The sequence below is a fragment of the Geotrypetes seraphini genome, chromosome 1, assembly GCF_902459505.1.
Source record: "Geotrypetes seraphini chromosome 1, aGeoSer1.1, whole genome shotgun sequence".
Lineage (NCBI taxonomy): Eukaryota > Metazoa > Chordata > Amphibia > Gymnophiona > Dermophiidae > Geotrypetes > Geotrypetes seraphini.
In genome coordinates, this window is record NC_047084.1 from 491731034 (window position 1) to 491745873 (window position 14840).

Genomic DNA, 14840 nt, shown 5'->3' on the forward strand with positions numbered 1-14840 from the left:
TGAAGAGAAAAATAGAATTCCATCATTTAGATGAACATTTGACACTCATTTGATGTGAAGCGATGCAGAGGAGCTAAACAGAGAATGGAGGGAGATGCCAACTGCTGGCACTCAGTATCTCTCCTGAACTGGTGCCCGAGTACCATCTTTCTCTCTTCCAGATGGTCCCATTATAACACTGTTTTGACACTGATGCACTAATCTTACTATTCTAAGAAACAAAAGTCTAAACAGGAACTCAAAAGAAAACCAGCAAAATGAAAGCAGACCATTTCATTTTTGCAATCAGAAATAAAGGTTAAGCAAGTTGTAAATGAAATTTCCTTATGAAACTACCCAGTGGTGTAGTAAGTGAGAGGGGGGGGGGGGATGCAAGGGGAATTGTTCACCCTGGATGCCATCTTCCTAAGGGCACGGCATCTCTCCTTTTCTCCATTCCCCCCCCCCCCACAGCTCCTCCCCTTGCTGCGTGCCCCTTGCCTTCCCCCACACCTTTTCTACTTCCCCGGCGCGAGATTGCTGCCCACGTTGGCATCGGTACTCTCTCTGATGTCACTTCCAGGACCTGCACCTAAAAAGTGACATCAGAGGGTGAGCCAACACCGACATGGGCATGCTACTCATGCCAGAGAAGTTAAAAAGTTATGGGGAAGGGGGAGGTGGGGAAGAGGGCGGGGAGGAAGAGAAACCAAATGTCAGCTGGCATAATTAACGAGTGAGGTGCAGGAAACTATTAGAGCTAAAATAGAATCCTTCAGATAGTTACACAACATAGCCAGTCACCGCCAATATTCATCAGCTTACTGGCAAAGTCTAGTGGCCAGATAGACCTGCATTAAAAGCAGGTCTATTTTTGGCCACTAGGCCTTAGCTGGCTAGCTGATGAATATTAGCTTGGCTGACTAAGTCCGTAGCATCGAAACTTAATCCAGAAATTCAGCTCCAGTGGCCAGATATGGACCCAGCATTGAATATTCATGTTTGCAGCTAACCATGGGAGGTAGCTGAGCTGCTTCCCAAGATCTGAAAATTGGACCCCCCCAATTTAACAAATACTAGGGTGGCTGCAATTGCATAGGTGATAAAGGAAAGAAAACGGCTGTAGTTTGGTTCTATGACATGAACAGATGAAAGCTACTTTAGTGGAAAGATATTGGACATGCAAGTAGAAGAGAAAAGGCCCTTTTTAATTCTAAATAATGGTTAAGCCTAAGGAGAAGGTTAAAGATACAAGTACCCCAAAGCCATATTTGTCCTGTGGACAAATATGTCCATGTGGAAGAGTAAAGGGTTATCGTCCGCTAATGCTACCATTCCACCTCCATACAGCAAGGGCTGCCAGCCCAAGACTGAGAGGACTACATGTCCCAGAACACACGAGCTCTACAGCTCACTGCTGAGCCACCATAACAAGGAAACCCAGCTGATTCAGGGGACGGGTCTTAGTAGGGAGATGTTTATCTGCCACAGAAGAGAATCATTGGAGGAGATCTCAGAGTGCAAGGAGAGAAACCTTCCCTAGAAGTGGCTGTATTCAAGCCCTGGGGAGGTCCTAGGAAGAGAGAAGGGCCTCCCAAGCTTTCCCCTAGACATGGCTGAGGCAGCAGCCCTGAGGAAGCTGCTGGCACTTGAAAGAGAGAGAAAGAATGACTGTACCAGGTGAAACAGTTATTGATAGCTTGGTTGAGGTACGCCGAACTTCTTGTTCTGAGAATTGTGGAATATATTACTGGGTCTGACTGAGACTGTTTATTTGAACTGAGAATAATTTTCCTCTCTGGGCTGTGAGGGAACATACTTGAGGGCTCACCTTCTACATCTACGCAGATGACATTACTATAGTGATTCCGCTAACCGCCCTAATGTCACAATTCTCCAACTCCTTAACCAACATCCTAAATCAAATAGAGTGCTGGATGATGGCCTTCAAACTGAAACTCAACACAGAAAAAACCAAATTCTTCCTGGCATCACCCAACGAAAAGATAAAAGAAAATTCAATTCACCTACAGAGCTGAGAATACAAAATTGACCAAACCATAAAGATTCTGGGGTTAACACTTGACAAACACCTAACCCTGGAAAACCACACAAACCTACTGTTTAAAAAATGTATTTCGATCCTCTGGAAACTTTGCACTATTAAAAAATTCTTTGATGAAAAGTCCTTCCGTTTACTAGTACAATCATCCATCTTAAGCACCCTAGATTACTGTAACATCATATACCTAGGAGCTTATAAAAAAAACCTCAACAAGCTGAGATTAATTCAGAACACCGCGATCCGACTAATCCACGGTTTAAAAAAATGGGAACACATTTCCCCTTATTATCAGAAACTCCACTGGTTACCCGCAGAATCCAGAGTCCTCTTCAAGTTTGCTTGTTTTTGCTACAAAGCTGTCTTTGGGATTCTTCCAGCTTACCTAATCTCCCAGTTCTCCCCCAACGAGTTCAACAAGAGCACTCGCAGAACAAACCTATTTAATTACCCCTCCTTGAAATCTTACCAATACAAAAAGTTTCTAGATAGAATGTTATCATTCCAGGCAGCTAGGCTGAACACATGGCTTGGAAAGCCCATACTTGAGGCCACTACATACGCAGACTTTAGAAAATCCCTGAAAACTCGACTGTTTAACAAATTCTAAATTCCCATACCCAACTCTTCCTCGCCATGACCCTTCCACCTCGCCCCCTAATTCCAAGGCCCGAAACTAATTATACTTTCCACCTTGAATCTCATGTACTGACATAATGTATCTTTATTGTAACCCACCTGCACCCCATGTACTGACAAAACGTATCTTTATTGTAGCCCATGTACTGACTAAATGTATCTTTATGGTAACCCACCTGTATCCCTTATACTGACAAAATGCACCTTGATAGTAAACCACTTGTATTGTAACCCACTTGCATCCCAAGTACTGACAAAATATATCTTTACTGTAACCCACTTGTATCCCATGTACTGACAAAATGACTCTTTAATGTAAACCACTTGCATCCCATGTACTGACTAAATGTATCTTTATTGTAAACCGTTTCTATCCCATGTACTGTCAAATGTATCTTTATTGTAAACCGCTTCGAACTTCACAGTATAGCGGTATATAAGAAATAGATTATTATTATTATTATTAAATAAAGGTTTTTGCGACAGTTAAAAAAGTGTCCAGAGTGTGTGCACACAAACTTTACCTCACAAAGCCAGAGGGGTTGAAAGCTCTAGTCTGTCACAGTCCAAATGAATGGTACCTTCTTCTGTTCCAAATGAACTATCTGTTTTTGGTGCTTCTTTTAGTGAAGGACGATGTTCTACCTCTTCCCCTCCTTTTACTCCTGTAGTCCCATAGAGATGTGTATCCCTGGGAGCAAGATAACTACAGATTTGAATATATTGGCTTCACTGGAACCATGTGCTGTTTGTGATATTCTGACAGCAGTGGTTTGTCCTAACCTGACTAAATCAATAGATCAACCTCAGGATATTACTTTGAAAGACATTTGGCAAGTGATGGTTAGGACTGAGGAGTGTATCAAAACTACTATACCACAACTTTGTAGTTTTTCTCAGCAGATAGTCGACAGGTTTCATGACATGGATCCAAAATTTGGCCTTACTGCCAAACTGCCACAAATCTCTTCATCTATGGTTAATTACCAAGCATAGTCTACAGCTTTTATTATGGACAGTTTATTGATCCACAGGCAACTGGAATTTCTAGAAAATCATATTTACTCAAGAACATTTGGAAGTTTCCTTTATGTAGATATCTGAAGGAGATATTACGGTTAGATAAAGTGGAGGACCAGCTCCTGCGGATCGACTGCTGAAAGCACTGTTCTCAATTGCCATCAAGCTAATCTTAACTCATTGGAAAAACTCATCCAACTTGTTGCATTCAGCTTGGTGGAATATGACTTTCCTAACAGCTAAGTGTGAACTTGTTGCAGCTGAAAGGAGAGGCTCCATGTCTAAAACCCAATCCATTTGGCAACCATTAACTGACTACTGTACTACCATGACGTATGGCAATGTATAATTTTTACTGCTCTTTATATGTTACACCACACTATATATACTGATGTCTTAATTGGTCAATCTAGCTGAATGGTCATTTATTGTTTATTATTTATTTTTCATTTATTTCTTATTCTCTTAGTCAGGTTCTTCATTTAATTTTTGTCTTTTCAGTAATGCGCTTTCTGTATCTCAGCAATTCCTGTAGAATGTTAATCCTACATGCATTACTTATGTTTCTCCTGCAATTACTTGATGGTTATGTTCTTTGTTTTTGTGTTATGTAATAATAATAATAATAACTTTATTCTTCTATACAGCCATAATCTTGTGACTTCTAGGCGGTTTACAACTGAAGAGAGCTGGACAATCAGCGATTTACAGTATGCAGATAGAGAAATTACAGTATACAGAATCTTAGAAATGCAGCAATTATAATATACAATTTGTTTAGAAATTCAGAGAGGTCCTTTTTTTTTTTTTTTTAAGTTCAATAAGTTTTATTAGTTTTCAGCAAGATAAAGTAAAAATAACAAAGTACAACAACAACATTTCACATTTCCAATAGCAGTAGAAATACAGCACTATCCATTCCACCGTTAATACAACAGTAGTTGAGAAACAATCATTCACTAATTAAGAGAGTATGATATAACATGAGTCCACATTGAATAAAATGAGTGGTGTGTTGATTTATCATTGTCCGCCAGGGACTTCTCGTATTTAGCATATAAACAAAAGGAATTCCACCATTCATGTACATTGAGAGCTGTGAAGTCTTCCCAATGAGATAATATAACCTTTATAGCTACAAGTAACATACATTGCAATAATTTGCTTTCTTTCCTATTGAGTTTACAGGTCAATGCAGTACATCCTACAATAATTACTGCATAAGAAATATTATCAGAGATAGGCAGAATTTCACATATGATAGACCATACTTTGGCCCAATAAGGACGTAGTAAACTGCATGAGAAGAGCATGTGTTCCAAAGTGCCTACTTGAGATGCGCAGGACCAACATAAGTTGGATGATATAGAAGACAGCTTAGATAGTTTATAAGGGGTCCAGTACGCTTTGTGATATAGAAATAGGACCAGCTGTTTAATCGCCGCTGATTTTAAAGAACTATAAGAGGTAGTCCAAATAGCTTCCCAAGCTTTGGTAGTGAGTGTACAGGATAAGTCTCTAGACCAGATATCATATAAAGCAGTAGGAGGTTGAAATTTAGCAAGTTTTATCAACTTGTACCATTTTGAAGCCTCTCCTTTCTGCAAACTATATTCCTCACACCAGGTTAGTATAGTGGGAATATCTGTAGATAATACTGATCTACTCAGGTATTCACATAAGCAGTGGTGCAATTGAAACCAAGCGTAGAATTGCGATGGGGAGAGCTTATAAGCCTCGGATATAGATGCAAACGTAGATACGTTTCCATTCATCATTAATTGAGATATTGACCACATGGGGGAGTAAATTTCCCTAGCTTATACGAGTATCATCTCGCATTTTTAGGACGCCAAGGTTCACAATGGCTGATAGAACGACAACCTTCTAATGCTCCTAATTGGTTGAATTTAGAGGTCCTTTTTGATAAAGTGGTGAATTACATAATACTATTTGTTTAGAATTTTTTCAGGGGGGACATATTAGGTAAAAGAAAAAGGAAAAAGAGAGCGGTGTAGTTGAAGTTTAGTTGACATATATGTCGAATAAGGCAGTTTTTATGGTTTTTCTAAAGGCGATGTAGGTCAGTTCAGCTCCATTTATGTAGTTGTCCAGCCAGTGTTGTTGAGAATGTAAGTGCCAATAAACAATTTGAACTTAAAAAGAAAAAGTGGAGGAATTGATTATTTCCGAATGTAAATATGCTTTTGTTCCTAATTTTGGGGTGGCCAATGAGGGGGCAAAGGAGGGAGCCAATTTAGAATCATTTAGGGCTCCTTTTACGAAGCCTCGTTAACGGTTTAATGCGCTTAATAGCGCACGCTAAGTTGTCAGCCGCACTAGCTGCTACTGCCTCCTCTTGAGCAGGCGGTAGTTTTTCGGCTAGCGCGGGGGTTAGTGCGTGCTAAAAAGTTGCGGGCAATAAAGCGGCTAACGCGGCTTCGTAAAAGGAGCCCTTAATTTGACTAATTTCCTAGAATCCTCTTGGGAAGATATTACCACAAGGGCTACCCTTCAGGTCACCCTCTCAACCAAACAGGAAAAAAAATTAATATACTGAAATTGTATTTCCAGAAGACAGACATTCAGTTTTGTGACCGCCCAGTCCAAATTTTTCCAGATGTGGCTAGGATCACATAGCTTCGTCGTAAAGAGTTTTTGAAACTGAAAGACAGGGTGACAGCATTAGGTTTCCCTGTAAATATGTGACAAGATACATTTTCTTTGATCCTACCTAGCTTGAAAGATTACTAATTGAAAAAGAAGCATCTGTTGAGAGGTAAATGTGAGTGGATTAAAAGGAAAATAAATTAGAGAATGTTGAAGAAGGGGCGGGGTTTATTCTGATAAGTTAAAATTTCATGTATAATATTTCAATAGTTTCTTTTTCCCATTGATGTGGACTATGATTTCTTTGTGTTTCATTTTTGTGTGAAATATGTATATTATAAACACAAATGAAAAAATATCCATACAAAGAACTTGCAATTTGACCTAACTTCAATGGAGAACCAATACAAATTGTAAAGAATGGGAGTGATATGATTATTCCCTTTATCCTTGTTAGTAACCTTGCTGCAGTATTCTGAATCAATTTGATGTTGAGAATGGAACAAGGCTGGCAGTGGGTCTTTTGTTACAGAGGTTGCTTCTTGAAACAACTTTCAGCGAAATGTGGATCTATGTCGGAGCCCCGTTCAGCTTTTCAACTAAAGATAAGTTTATTGAGCTGTTGAAGTTAATAAGTTTATTGAGCAGTTGAAGTTAATAAGCAAAATTAAATGAGAAGAATGTTACATTTGGGGTGGATAATGGAGGAAGACCAATGAGGAGGCTGAATGAAATAAGGTATCCTGGTGTAGCTGCTGAGGTCTGACTTCATTGAAGCTTTTTGAATGATGTAGTAAAAGAAATAAAGTTTTTATTTTCTGTAAGCTATATTTTGAAGAGATATTGGAGAAAAAATAGAATATTTCTAAAAATTTAAACTGAAATATTGATGTGAAGTTTACATGTGATTTAAGCCTGGGTGTTAAAATACTTCACTAAGAGAGAGAATTGAACTCTAGTCATACTTTTTACTGAATCAATTTAAGACACACTGATTTGATTTAGACAGACCCTGATGTAAAGAGTTACAGTAATGCAGTCTGCTCGTAACTGCAGCATAGGCTACTAACATCAGATTCGATAAAACTGTGTCATTCTGGACCCATGCTTGCTTTTCTTGTGGTCTCGTTAATAAAAATGACGTTCAAAAAAAAAAAAAGAAGCTCAGTCTGCAAATCATGTACAGATGATATAAATAAGAATGTAACACCTTACTGCTCTGACAGCTCATTTTCAATTGATAATTGAGCAGTACCTCTTGTATCTGTAGACAATCATATGTTGTCACCAGGGAACCTCTCAGTTTTAGCTGAACCAATAATTACTTGTTACCCCTAGACAGCCACATAGCAGTTAGTCTTTCTTGATTTAAGAATTAATTTATGTTGCAAAACTCAATCAGCTACGGCACTCAAATATTTATTTAAGTTTGCAACTACAGGCTCATGCTCACGAGAGATATAAATAACAAGCTATTATAAGTTAAAATAAAAAAATATCCTGTAAACTTAACCAGAGGAGATACAACACTTAGAGCAGGGGTGCCCACACTTTTTGGGCTTGCAAGCTACTTTTAAAATGACCAAGTCAAAATGATCTACCAACAATAAAATTTTTTAAAAAACACAAAGCACACTGTAGGCAGAGAAAATGTTAATTATCATTCCTATTCGGGGGGGGGGGGGGGTTGAAAGAGGTCAAGGCAGATGACTCTATGCATTGTCACCTCAGTAACAACCATACAAAAATAGACAAATATACCCTCCTCCCTTTTTACTAAACCACAATAGCAGTTTTTAGTGCAGGGAGCTGCGCTGCATGCCCTGCGCTGCTCTCGACGCTCATAGGCTCCCTGCGCTAAAAACCGCTATTGTGGTTTAGTAAAAGGGGGCCATAGTGCAAAATATAGACAGCAGATATAAATTCAGACACATTTTGATCACTAAATTTAAAATAAAATCATTTTTCCTACCTTTGTTGTCTGGTGATCTCATGAGTCTCTGGTTGCACTTTCTTCTTCTGACTGTGCATCCAATCTTTCTTCCCTTCTTTCAGCCTGTATGCTTCCTCTCCTCCAGACCTCATTCCTTCCCCTCCTTTCTTTTTTTTCTCTCTTCATGCCCCCTTTCCTTTATTTCTGTTTCCCTTCTTTCCTTCTGTCTCCCTGCCTGCCCCCTTTCTTTCTTTCTTCCTGCCCTCCCCCAAGCCACTGCCGCTGCCATCGGGGAACTGGCCCCAAAGCTGCCACCGCCCCAAGCTCTCCCTGCTTCGGGCCGACCAGCATTCCTCTCCCCAATGTCAATTCTGCCATCGGAGAGGAAGTTCTGGCCTAGCCAGGCAGTGATTGGCTGGCCCGAACTTCCTCTCCGACGGCAGAATTGACGTCGGGGAGAGGAAGCCTGATTGACCCGGTAGATCGCCAAGGCAAAGTGAGTATATCACGGAGCCCGGGATGGGCTCCACGATTGACTCACTTTGCCTTGGCGATCTACCGGTCGATCGCAATCGACCTATTGGGCACCCCTGACTTAGAGCATACCTCAGAAAACAATACCCAAGGATAAGAAAATTGTTTATCGTTTATTAAACTTAATATACTGCCTTAGTTACAGCACAATTCAAGGTGGTTTACAATCAAATACATCAATAAAATGAAAGAAAGAACGCCATTGAAAATAGGATAGTATACTACTTTCAAGCAGAAAATATAAAAACATTCAAAGTCCCTTTACTTTATGAATAAGATAGTTTATTCACAAGATAGATGATAGGGAGCTAATAAGGTAAGCACATGATCCATTCATTAGCTATTATACATTTAGAAGATAGTCTTTCCTTGCTTATGTAATTCTATATGATGGTCATATAGAAGTGTGTTGGCATGCTGCCATTATACTATCCAATTGACTCTAGTGCCATATCATTCGGTTACTTATCTAGCAGACGTGGAGAGAAGAAACTGCTTTCACCTTGTGACTTGCACAGTACCTGTGTTTGAGAAATTTAGCTTCGAGATGAAAATGAATTCATGGCTCATTTGCATCCATAGGTAATTTTGTAAGCAATCTTTCAAATGCTGCCACAAACAGGAACTTTGTACATTCTTGACTGCAGCAGCATACGAAAAATCGTACTCAGTAAAGGCCCATTTTGTGGCTGCACAATTTAAAGAGCTCTGGTGACACATTTGAGAGGTCTCTTTGGCCTTCCTGGGGGCCTTCAATGCTTTGTGAACCAATGGACCCTGCATTCCTTCATTCTCAACCCCCAACACAGGGCATAAACCCAAAATATTTTACTCCTTTTACTAAACCAAGATAGCGGTTATTAGCGCAGGGAGCCGCACTGCTCCTGATGCTCATAGGAACTAATAACCGCTATCATGGTTTAGTAAAGGGGGGGGGGATTATTTAGTCATAACAGAAAGCAATTTTATAGGGTCTGACTCATCTTGATTGAAGATTTATTGTGAATTTAAATCCTGATGTTTGTTTGTCTTTAAATTCATGGTTCAGAATTCACGGACTCAGTCAGTTACGGTTTTTCCCCACGGAGCAGCCAATAGCTGGAAAGTTCACATCTCCCCAACCAATCCTGACAGAAGGAGAACTGCGAATGACAGCTGAGCCCTGTGCGAGGTGAGAGGGCGGGCCGGAGCAAGAGAGGAGGAGGAGGGGGCATGCCGAGAGCACAAGGGTTAGGTCATGATGAGGGGATGCGACTGCAAGCGCTTTCTGCGGGACAACTGACTGCTCATGCTTTAAACTGCATCTGATATTTGTGGGTTTTCAAGAACATAACCCCTGTGATTTCGGGGGAGTACTGTATGTATGTTTGATCTTATGTAAACCGGCTGGAACTGGACAATAGTAGTGATATAGCTAAAGCACCATCAGCTGAAACAATGAGGTTCTGGAGAGGTTTATAGGAGGAATACATAGAACATAACAAAGAAGGAACATGGCTACTCATAATTGAGAAATTATTTTAAGAGGCAAACATCAAAACTATGGAGTAGTCTGAAGTAACAACTAAAGAATGGAAAATAGATTCAGAGATACCCCTTAGTGGAAGAGCTCTGGCCTTGATGGAATGCCTAATGCTGGGTTCAAGCATTAATATCCCCCCCCACACCAAGATCTGACAAACTGCACAAACCAATTGTTTAGACAGCCAGAGTTAACGGGAAGAAAACTTCTATTATAGGGAGTTCCAAGTAATATTCCCAAAAACTATTGCCTCATAACATGCTTGCCTACAATTTTCAAGCTGTTCAGTGCAATAAATGCAGATAGAATATGCAATCACACAGATTCTAATAATATTATAGCAGTAGAACAGAAGGACAATAAAAGAGAAGCATATGGAACCAAAGACAAGTTGATGCTGAATAAAGCTATTACAGCTAGCTGTAATTAAAGAAAGAAACCTCAGTATAGCATTGGTTGACTATAAGATGGCTTTTGATGGCATTCCACACTTTGGATAATAAATTATGTTAGGGTTATCATGTGGTTCCAGAAAAAGGGTTTTACTTCCATTGAAAGCAATGGAAGTAAAACAGGGATTTCTCAATCCTTCCTTTTTCTGGAACTATGTGGCAACCCTAGGTATGCTCTCCATTCAAGTTTCAGGCTCTCTTATACCCCCAAGTTTTCAAGACCTTTATGAGGCCAATCCACAGTTCCAATCCACGTGAAAGCAGGCATAGGATGATTCATCATGGCCAAATCATTGTGGCCGATTCAGTGATGAATTGCCAACTGTAGCACCTCTGGAGACGATTCATCGCAGCCATGATGAAATGTCCCATTCCATCCCCAGTGCTGCCCCTGACCTTCTCAAAAGCTGTACGAACTTCATCCACTTATCTACGCTGCCTTGGCACTGAATATTGGCTGGGACCCACATAATTATTATTGTCCTTAAAGCCCCCCCCCAATCCCCTTCTAGGCTTCTGAAATTGCCTCCCCCTACCTTCTCCCCCCCAGTCTGTGAGGATCATAGCACCTCCCCTCCCCCTATACAAGCCCCCCCCAACTACAACCCCCCCCTGAGGTCTAGATAGGCTCCCCAAGCCTATCTGTCTTTTTGATGGTTCTAGTGGGGTCACTGGGGGCTGGAGAAAACCTCCTCACTCCTGCTCCTTGGGGCTGCACTTAGAAAATGGCTACCATGACCTCTTGCAACAGCTTTGGGACATGTACATCTCCAATTCCATTTGCTTCTGTTACTATGACAGGTTTTCTGTAAAGGTGTAGAACATGTTTGCTTTTTGCAGGTTTGTGTATTGGAACTCTGAAGGGTTTTACCCTTCCTCACACAAATAACATAACATACATTTTTATACCACACAAATACCTTTCAGTTCAAGGTGGTGAACAACAAAATACATCAAGGAAAATTGTTAGCATTGAAGACTGGATGAACCATACCACGGCACATAGATATTCTGGTGATGGGACTAAAGCACACCAGACAATCGTGGGTGGACAAAGGAGCTCAGACAAATGCACGCAGGACGTCAGCGCGCCAGATTAAAAGTTAAATTTAAAGCACTCTGAGGGGAAATCCCCAACTTTACTTAGAAATGTTGGTGCTGCCGTTGGGAGGGGGTATGGGGAAACCCCACAATCATATACAGGATGAGAAAGAACAAATATTCATTTCAAAAATACCCTTCTCAAATGTCATTTCAATTTTCTTAGTCCAAGTTATTCAGAGGTGTAAATCTACTATGAATAGCTCATAAACTTAATTCCTTTTTGGTTACTATCTAAGGGGCTGAGCCTCAGATCCCCATGTGTTGTATATGTTTCACAAGCACACTAGAAAGGGAATTAACCTCACTGGCTCATGCTCCCCTCCTGCCCTGTTGTTAATCAAAAACACTTTTAGTTCTTAAACTTATGGTTTTTAAACAAGGACTTAACTTTTAGATCCTGGGCAGGGTGTTGTTGAAAATCGTTGTTATTCAATATTTCCTGCTGTCTCTGCGCTAGTCCCTTCGCCAATGTTAAGCTAGCTGTCCGTTTCGCCCTCAGGCTGCGTCAGGGCTGTGGACCAGTATAATGTCTAAAAGAGAAAGAGCAATAGCAGGAGAAGCTGTACATAGTATACTTAACATTTCTCTAAATAACATTCAAACTTACTGCGGCTCTATGATTCGCAAGCTCACCACGGCAGAGACGGCTGCAGAGTGAGCTGCCCTTCTTTTATAATGTCTGACATCATGCTCAGCTGACCAGCCAGCCTCTCTCTCAAGCCATACATCCTCTGTGTGCTGTTCACCCCTTTTGTGGTATACGGGATCGTATGCCAGTGTTTAAAGCTTTACATCGGGCAAACTTCAAGACTTTTTCGAGTACGGATGAGTGAACACAGGAGTAGTTTGACTTGTAATAGGATTGAAGAACCACTGGTTGAACACTTTACTGCAGTAAGTCATGGCACTAGAGAATTTCAATGCTTTATTCTGGACCATGTGCCACCAATGCCAAGAGGAGGTGATAGAAAATTGGTTTTACAAAAGAAAGAGCAGGAATGGATATTTCGTCTACATTCTGAAGAACCATATGGATTGAATCAGAAAATTGAGTGGCACTTGTTTTTTTAATTCTTGGAACATCAACATCTTTATTGATTTTGAACAGCACACAGAGGATGCATGGTTTGAGAGAGAGGCTGGCTGGTCAGCTGAGCATGATGTCAAACGCTGGTGTTGGCTTTCCCTCTGATGTCACTTCCTGGCCCCATGAACCGGAAGTGATTTCAGAGGAAGCCAGGCTGTCATGAGCAGCAGGCTAGAATGGTTTCTTACGCTGGTGAATATTTTAAAGAGTTATGGGGGCAGAGAAGGAGGGGCACTAGCCTGGCATAGGGGGGAGGGAGGAGGTGGAGAGGTGCCGGCACCCCCACCAAGATGGTGCCTGGGGTGATCCGCCCCCCACCTCTTTACTATGCCACTGACCCTTTATGTTACTGAGGAGTAAGGATTTTTTTTTTTTTAATACAACTGCCCTATCTGCAGAGGAGTGAAAGATATATAAGCACGTTGAAAAGAGCTCTGTTTAGATGAATCCAAGAGTAGTAAATCCTTTGATACATTTTGATTCTTTTGTAAATATTTTACTTTCCCCATCTTTTATCAAGCTGCGCTGCCGAGCAGCGTAAGCTAAATGCCAAGACGCTCATTCTATTTCTATGGGCGGTTCAGCATTTAGCTCGCACTGCTTGGCAGCACAGCTTGATAAAAGGAGACGGGGTTGTTTTTCTGCAGCTTGCTTCATTATTTCTAGCTCTTTATGTATTTGTACAGTATTGGAGAACCCAATAAATGGAACCGTTATTATAATTGAACATAAATATGAACAACAAACAGTTTGTATCCAACATATGGTCCAAGAGGTAGATGAACCGGGACCTGACATGGTCCACATTTCGAATAAACACTCCTTCTTCAGGGGTCCTAGAAATGTAATGTAATGTAATTTATTTCTTATATACCGCTACATCCGTTAGGTTCTAAGCGGTTTACAGAAAATATACATTAAGATTAGAAATAAGAAAGGTACTTGGAAAATTCCCTTACTGTCACATACTAGGGTACCATGTAGATAACAACTGGAAATGGTGGTTTGGGGAACAATAAAGCAAGCAGAGTGTGCTCCTTCACAGTTGCCGTTCCGTTGTATTTTTTGTTTGTGTTTACTATTATTATAAGAACTTAAGAATTGCCGCTGCTGGGTCAGACCAGTGGTCCATTGCGCACAGCAATCCGCTCGCATGGCAGCCCCCAGGTCAAAAACCTGTGCCCTAACTGAGACCAGCCCTACCTGCGTTCGTTCCGGTTCAGCAGGAACTTGTCCAACCTTGTCTTGAATCCCTGGAGCGTGTTTTCCCTTATAACAGACTCCGGAAGAGCATTGCAGTTCTCCACCACTCTCTGGGTGAACAAGAACTTCCTTACGTTCGTAAGGAATTTATCCCTTTTAACTTCAGAGAGTGCCCTCTCATTCTCTCTACCTTGGAGAGGATGAACAACCTGTCTTTATCTACTAAGTCTATTTCCTTCATTATCTTGAATGTTTTGATCATGTCTCCTCTCAGTCTCCTCTTTTCAAGGGAGAACAGGCCCAGCTTCCCTAATCTCTCACTGTACGGCAACTCCTCCAACCCCTTATCCATTTTAGTTGCTCTTTTGACTTTATTAAGCCTATCTAATGCAGACTAATAATATTTAATCCCGCCCTCTCCTCTCTCTCTCTCTCTCTGCCGATTCTCCCCTCTAGTGCATCAAAAATTGTTTCTTGAAGGCTGCCGTTTAATAGTGTCTATGACAAATCTGTTGAGAACCCCCATCATACTTTTTAGTTTACTGGAACTTTCTCACAGGTTCATCAAATCTGGAAGCTCAATTATTATCAGTCTTGGTTCAAGTTCAATGCATTTTGTCAGATTTTTCAAAAACATTCTACCATCGATTGAATTTCTAAGTTTCTTTGAAAGATTAGTAGTGAGAAACAGATTC